This window comes from Belonocnema kinseyi, chromosome 7, assembly GCF_010883055.1.
Source record: "Belonocnema kinseyi isolate 2016_QV_RU_SX_M_011 chromosome 7, B_treatae_v1, whole genome shotgun sequence".
In the NCBI taxonomy this organism is placed as follows: domain Eukaryota; kingdom Metazoa; phylum Arthropoda; class Insecta; order Hymenoptera; family Cynipidae; genus Belonocnema; species Belonocnema kinseyi.
Genome location: NC_046663.1, coordinates 44,883,872 through 44,892,251, shown reverse-complemented (window position 1 = coordinate 44,892,251; position 8,380 = coordinate 44,883,872).

The following is an 8,380-nucleotide window of genomic DNA, read 5'->3' as shown; positions in this document are numbered from 1 at the left end:
GAAATTGGTAACGTAGTTTAAGGTCGGTCTCTTAACTAGTCGTCCCAAAAAATTAACTGATCTGGAAAAGAGGATGGACTAGGCGTTCCGAAATTTGGGCGACTTGCTAAACCTGTGTAGAATATTTGACTACTCATCCCAAATTTGGAGACTTCGAGATAATTTACTTTTGACAATTATTCCCTGATTAACGGAAATTGAGCAAAATTCTGTTTTTCTGATGATCAAATCAATTATATTTTAAGATAGATTCAAAAATGACAAGCCATAAATCAAGTTAACAGTTGAAGTTGGAAAACACAAATAAATTTCTTGGATCTTACTATCATAAGATAGGATGAAGGTATCATCACAAATTGATTTCGGAAACCCAGTTAATTTCATCAATAACATGATTTAAAAAGCTGTTACACTATCACATACAAGTTTGACAAAAACTTATATACAGATAGTCAAAAATACTTTGAAAATCAATGATTACCCAAATTTTTTCGTTGTTAGATATGTTAACAAAAGGTTGGATCTTATCAAATTCAATAATGCGAATCATCTCGCTCCTGTTGCACAAAAAATAGTTCCGTGGTTCTTGATAGATTTTTAATTAATTATTTTATTAGATATTATTTATTGAATCCACCCTTCGGGCTGTGATAACTGTTATATTGGTCATTCTGAAAAATATTTTAATGTTCGTATTGAGCATCATAAAAATGATTGTGAACATAATGATCGTAGAACTGATCTTGTGCAATACTCATCTAGATTTAATCACCATTTCGATTTTAAAAATGTTGAAATTATTAGCATTGAGTGTAATTACAGAAAAAGACTTTTCAATAAAGGTTTCACATAATTGAAAACCAAAACTCAATAAATTTTAGATTTGATACACAAAATATAAGTAATCTTTATTTTGATTTAACAAAAACCACTTCCGATGTTAAAACATTTTATCCTTCTGTTTATCATGATACTAATTATCGATTCAATTTTATAAAGATATTCCAAAGTATCGCTAGATACATATTTATATGCTTAGATTACGTTTAAACTTATTTTTCATATGATGACTCTGTTTTATCTGTTATCACTCTTTCTTTGATCTCTATAAGTTTGGTTAGTTTCATCTCTGGATTGGGTATGTTATGGGACTATTCTACAATAATTTATACAGAAATGCAAAAATTCCCTCCCAATCCACAGACATGGGCTCTCATTTGGTTCTTTCATCCATTTTTTGGTTACTTTACCAATTTTTTTAAATGTAATATGATTTGTACATCTTATACAACCTTAGAAATTTTTCTAAACACATAAGTTCTTTCAGGACAATTTTCTCAAGTTCTTTTAAACTGATTATCTTTATAATTACTTTATTCAAAAATGTTTTGAGGTCCGAATTTGTTATTAATTCACGAAAAAAAGAATTTGTCCTGCATAATTATTTGTTTAAATTATAAAAACCTATTCGATGTAAACATATCACGGAACAAAAATATCCATTAAGAAATTAATTATCGCGACTTTCTGTAGAAAATTTTTTGCATAAATTCAAGAAAACGAAATATCCGCATTATATTATAGTGAAGCTGTATAAAATAAAAATACAAATCTTTATTTTAGTTATGCTTTGTTAATGAATTTTTGTTTTGTCAGAATAATCTGCTGCTATCGATGAGCAGGTTACATGACTTTTTTCCGTATTTGTATATATTTTTGTGATCTATCTTCTGTTAAGAAATAAATTATGGTTGCTTTTTAAATACTTCGGACAGAAAAAAGCTATTGTGAAACTAATGATGTTTCCTATCGGATCTAGCGAAACGTTTCTCGTATGTTTATTTTTATAAACATGTTTTGAATATAGCGCAATAAAGGAGCTCTTTGTTATACCAGAAGATCAAAAAAAAATCCACCTCTCACATTCCACTTACACTAGTTGACACAAAAGGACATCAATTTATATTCCGTGATTAGCGTTGAAATTTATTTCGAAATATTCCCAAGTGCTCGGAAGTATTGCTCACATATTCTGAAGTAGTTCTGAATATTCCTACATATTCGTTTATGTTCTCACATATATTTGAAGTATTCCTTGTGTTCAGAGATATCCGCAAATATTCCAAGGTATTTTTTGAGACTATATTTTTCGTACACACAAACAGATGCTAGTCTATTCTTCGGTTTCACTTAATCAGATTGACAATCGAGCAAAATGGTGGAGCCATTAGTGATTTAGCAAAGTGTCCAAAAAAAAATGTGCAATAACTTCAAAAAAACATTGTTTGAAGTGTAATCTTCAGCAATCCTCCCATAGAAAAAGTTGTCTCGTAACAAAAGCATAATCCTCTTGCTGGTTTGTTTTGAACACTCAGAGAAATCTCCGCTTGGACCAGAAGGATGCTTCTTGACACAAATGGAATTTTTCTTAAATTTAAGATTAAAAGGAATTTCATTTATCTCAAAAAGAATCTTTTTGCAGCAAACATTGTACTTTGCGACAAATTTCACCTTATCTTGCACACAAATAATTTCGTTTGTGTCAAAAAGATATTCAAGTGGTTCAAAACAAAATATTCTTTTCTCCAAAACAACTATTTCTCTAAGTGAGCCGTGTGAAAATCCTTTTTACACAAAGCGAATTATTCTGCTGCAAGATTAGGTAAAGATTGTCATAAAAAGGTTTGCTGCAAAAAGATTCTTTTTGAGGGAAATTAAAATTCTCTATACCTTAACTTTAAGAGGAAATTCGATTTGCGTCAAGGAACATCCTTTTGACCGTCGCGGAATTCTCCATTAGCTAATTTAAATTTCGTCATGCATTTTGTTGTAACAAACCGAAAAAACCACTAAGCCACATTTTATTGTAAACAAATAAACACGTAACTAAAAGACGATAAATGGAAACATGCTTTTGAAACAGGGGCTCGTCGAGGCTTGGATCCTGTATTGAGTCTTGATTCGTTCTGTCTTTGACGTAATAGAATCTGCATCTGGTATAGCTTTCAGAAGAGTAGGCAGAAAAACGTGTATGTAATGTTTGCAGATTACGTCGATATAGAAGTTTGATATCAAACATAACCCTCGCCATAGTTATGCTCTGAGCTCATAGAACTTTTTATCTGTCTCCAGATGAATGTATTGGTCCTTGGTTGGGCACCGAATGAAGACAAATTGCTTTCATTTTACATTACATTGCACATTCTGTACCTTATGGTCTAATAGTCTTATAGCTATTGATCAGAAGGCGAATTATAATTGTGTATATAAAAGCCCATCAAGTACACACACACACACACATATATATTAAGTACGTGAGTTCCGTTATCAGTATTTGCCTAACATAAACTAATTGCTCATATAGAACCGGAGGTTGAAAGAACACGAGTGAGAGGTGAAGTAAAGGCTTTTTTTATTCCTTTAAATGTCGATAAACGCCTTCCAGCAGCTCAACGAAAAATCGTAACTTTTATTTTGCAAATTATAATTGACTATGGCTTAATTTTATTTATTTTTTTTATAAACTAGTTTGTTGGACATATTACTCGTTAACAGTTTATGGTATTTTTGTACATGTCACCATTTTTGTACATGTCTTTCAAATCCATTTTGATAGCTATGCCTCAATTCAAATTAAAAAATCCAAAATAAAGAGGGAGGAAAGAAAGGAACACAATATGTAACATTTCGGTAAAGTTCTCCTCAAAATAAGATGTGACAGTGAAGCCGGATTTTTTTTCATTTTTTGGTTTGATAATTAATCTTTTCAAATGAAAATTTAACTAAATCATTTCTGGTGGAAAACTTATCTTTTTTAGTTAAAAACTCAAGTATTTGATTTAAAATTAATGTATCTGGTCGGTAATTCATATCTTGTGACAAATTATGTTTCTTGCTTAAAAAATCCACTTTTTGGTTAAAAATTCATTGCTTTGGTTGAATGTTCAGCTCTTCTTGAACATTAATTTTTTTCACGATTCATGAGTTGAGTAAATAATTCATCTCTTCGGATACAAATGTAACTATTTTGCTTAAAACTCGGTTTTTTTTTGGTTGAGAACTATTTTTTTACGCTGAAAATGTGATTAGTTCATTTTTGATTTAAAATTAATATTTTAATTTGAAAATTGATATTTTTTGGTTATAAATGCATGCGCTTCATTGAACATTTTTTTTTTTAGAAAATTATTCTTTTTAGTTGAAACATAGTCCTTTTGGGTTAAGACTTCAACTATTTGGTCGTAAATTACTTTTTTGTTGTTGAAAATTCAACGTTTTTGTAAAAAATTCGCCTTTTGGGCTTGAACATTAACGGATTTTGTAGAAAATTAAACTATTTATTTAAAACTGTTAAGAATGAATATTTTCGTCCAATAATGGAGCTATTTCATTTCTGTTTAAAATGTTTTCCTTTATGAACGTAAAATTTAACTATTTGTTAGAAAAATCATACATTTTCTTGAATATTCATATCTTTGTGTAGAAAATGCATTTTGTTTGGTAAAAATTTTCGTTTATAGTTTAAGTTAACTGGTTGCAATTTTGTTGTTTTGTTTTGTCGAAAAAAACTTAACGGTTTTGTTGAAAATTTATCCATTAGGCTAGAAAAGTAATCTTGTTTCTTGTAAATTCATCTATTTTGTTGAAGGTTGAACTATTTTGTTAAAAATTCGTCACTTTTTGTTTAGTTTAACTGGCTGATTATTCGTTTTTTTGTTGAAATTTTTGTTTTTCAACTAAAAATTAAATTCTTCCACTTTTGTTTAAAAGATAATATTTTTTAGTCAAAAAATCGTCTTTGAGTAGAAAAATAATCTTCTTGGTTCAAAACTTAATTCAATTATTTTGATAAATATTCAATTATTTTGTTAAAAATTCAACCATTTTTCGGATTAGAATTCTCGACTTCTTGAATTGGAATTGACGCGTTCACCAGTATCCAGTCCAAATTTGATTAATGTGCCCTTTTTTTATTATCTACAAATTTCATAGTCCAATTCAAATATTGGACGTTGAAGAAGAATTTAAATTCTGATATATTTTGAATTGAATTTCTAAAATTTTAATAAATAAGTTAAATTCTTAGGATTACTCCTAAAGTCCCTTTATTTATTAACAAGAGGAATGTAAATTCACTTTATATTTAAAATTTTTTACTCTTCCAGAAAGAAGTCATATTTCATGAATATTAATTTAAAAATCACTGAAATATATTCTTTAAAAATGCACGTAAATGTATCATGAAATGCAACTAATAATTAACTCCATTAAATTATTCATTAACAAAAACAAAGGCTAGACAAATTTAATCTTGAAATTTTACGATCAAGAGACTATAAAATCTTGATTATTGCTCTTTTTCCGGAAACTAGTAATAATTTTATAGATATAGTTTTTAATGTCTCAATTCAAACTTTAAAAAAAAGAGGAAAGAAAAAGATGGAAACCCGAGAATCCCCTTCCTTCTGTTTTCACTCGTATTCTTATTTTTTTCAATTATTTTTTAATAAAAATCAAAAACTAGTAAAAACATTTTTTACATCTCTTGTAAATTTATTTTTGATTGGATAAAAAAACGAAAAAAGAAAAATAAAGAAAGAATGGGATTTGGAAGTTGTCTTATTTTTCTTCCCTTTTGTTTAATTTAAAAATTTTAATTGAGACCAATCAGAGTGTGTTTTCCAGATAGTTGAGTTCCTGGTTTTTTAGTTTTCCAGAATTACGTAGTCAAATTTAAATGCTCGAAGTTGAAGAAGAATTTAAATTTTGATTTATTCTGAATTTAATTTAGAAAATTTATCAAAACAAGTTTTTAAACTGTTTCACGATAAAGAGAATAAAAAATATTTAATAAGCACATTTGGGATATCTTCCCAGAAGTAATTATTTTTGTTTTAAAAAAATTTAAAATCTGTTTCCTTTGCAATTATAATTTCCAACTACACGAATATGCGAGAACAAGATTAATGTTTTACTAAAAAAAATTATAGATTTTTATTGTCCGTCTTTTTATTCCTTATTATCTACAATATGAATAAATTATGCAGAGTAATTGTTCTCAATGCATCATTTCGAGGATTATCTAACAAACTTTTTTATGTCTAATTACTTTTTTTTTAAACGCAGGTTCTTTTACCATCATAGATAATCAAAATGCAATTAAAAAATAGTTTACGTAGGAGGCATGCGGCTACAAAAGAAACATAAGGTAAAAAGTAATACATCCCAAACCCTTAAGTATCATGTTGTAATACCCATAAATATAAGGTCTAAACAATTTTGTAATCCCTTATGTAATAAAATTTATAATATAGTGAATTGAATTTGTTTAAGTTAATCCTACATTCTGAGAGCTTCAATTTTAGCAAGAACGGAAGAAAATTGGACTAAAGGAAATGCCCATGTTTTGACTCCCACTTAATCCGAAAAAACATGTTTTTACGAATGTTCTTGTCTGTATGGCTGTATGTATTTCTATGTGCGTGTGAGCACGATAACTTAAAAAAAATAAATCTATTAGATTAGCCTCGGGTACACTCATTAAGTGTCGAAAATTGAAGGTCAAGTTTTTTAACCAGTCATTTTCGATACAAATTCAAAAAGTGAGCGCATTAAAAAAATTTTCGCAACCACTTTTTTAAGATACAAGAATGTTCTGTACGTTTATTCGTAGTACTTAAAAATACGACAATTTTCTCCTAATGACTATTTTTGATAAAAAAAATATTACTAGAGTTATAGCACGAACAAAATTTAAAAAAATTAAATTTTAAGCTAAATAATGCACGATGTGAAAAAAAGTGAGAAGAGAAAAACGTTACTTTTTAAAAGCCCTTCAAGAATATCATAACAACTTATTGTAATTTTTCAAAAAATTCAAATTCTGACGGCACAAAAAATAATGAAACATCCCATTTTGCTGCTAAACTATGAAATACGACAAAAAAATAAAGACATAAAAATTGTGCACCCAAAAAAGATGTACAAATTTGTTATGAATCAATTTTTGATAGGACGCGTAGTTTTTGTTTTATTCCAAAAAAAGCATTCAAATTTGAAAAATTAAATTTGTAGACAAATGATTGATTGCAAATGATGGGATGGGATATTATGGGAGGGAATGTGTTGTATTGGGATGGGATAGTATAGAATGAAATGAGTTGGGTTTAGATGGGATTGGATAGTACAAGATGGAATGGGTTTTATAGGTATGGGAGGCTACATGGCAGGAGAGGGTAGAATGAGATGGAATGGAATGGGATGGGATAGGATGGAGTTGATTGGGATAGGTCGGTGTGGTGAGGGATAGGTAAGGTTAAAGTGGCGTGGAATGGGATATGAGGAGATAAGATGGAATGGGATTGGATGGGATAGGATAATATGGGATAAGATGGGATGAGATAAGATGGAATGGGATAAGATGGGATGGGATAAGATGGGATGGGATAAGATGGGATGGGATAAGATGGGATGGGATAAGATGGGATGGGATAAGATGGGATGGGATGGGATGGGTACTGGGAGTGGAACTGGTTTGGGTAGGATAGGATAGGATAGGATAGGATAGGATAGGATAGGATAGGATAGGATAGGATAGGATAGGATAGGATAGGATAGGATGGGATAGTATAGCATAGGATGGGCTAGAATAGGGACCGTATTTAAATTACGTAACAGCTCAGGGGAAGGGGGGGTCAAGATTTTTTGTTTAGATTTGGTACGGAAGCTACGGAAACGGGGAGGGGGTATTTCACTCATGTACGTAATTTTTTCAAATTCGCAAAAACTTTCTCCCTTAAGTTTTTTTTAATTCATCTGCTTTAGAAGAAATTTCATCTTTCTTAAGTAAAAATTTAATTTTCGGTTGAAAATTCTACAATTTTGTTGAAAAGTCATACTTTTTGGTTGATAATTCATCTACTTCCATAGCAACTTTATCTTCATTGCATAAAAATACAACTGTTTAGTTGAAAATTTAACCGTCTTATTGAACATTTTCTTTTTGTTTAAAATTTATATGTTCATGTTGAAAAATGCACTGAAATCTTTCACGGATGAAAGTTCAACTTTTCAAAGAAAAGTTGTTTTCTTTTCTTTTAAAAATCCATCTGCTTTAGTACAAATTTTATGTTCCTCGGATAAAAATTCAACTATTCATTAGAGAATTGAACTATTTTGTTGAAAACACATATTTTTGGTTGAAAAAATTCATCGTTTTGGATTGAAAATTCAATTTTTACGTAAAAACTTATTTTTGATTAAAAAATTCATGTTTTGATATTGAAAAGTCAATTGTAATCTTTTTTTGATGAAAATTCAACTATTTTTTGGAAAATTGATCTTTTTGACTTAAAATATTCATCTGTTTTAGTAGAGATTT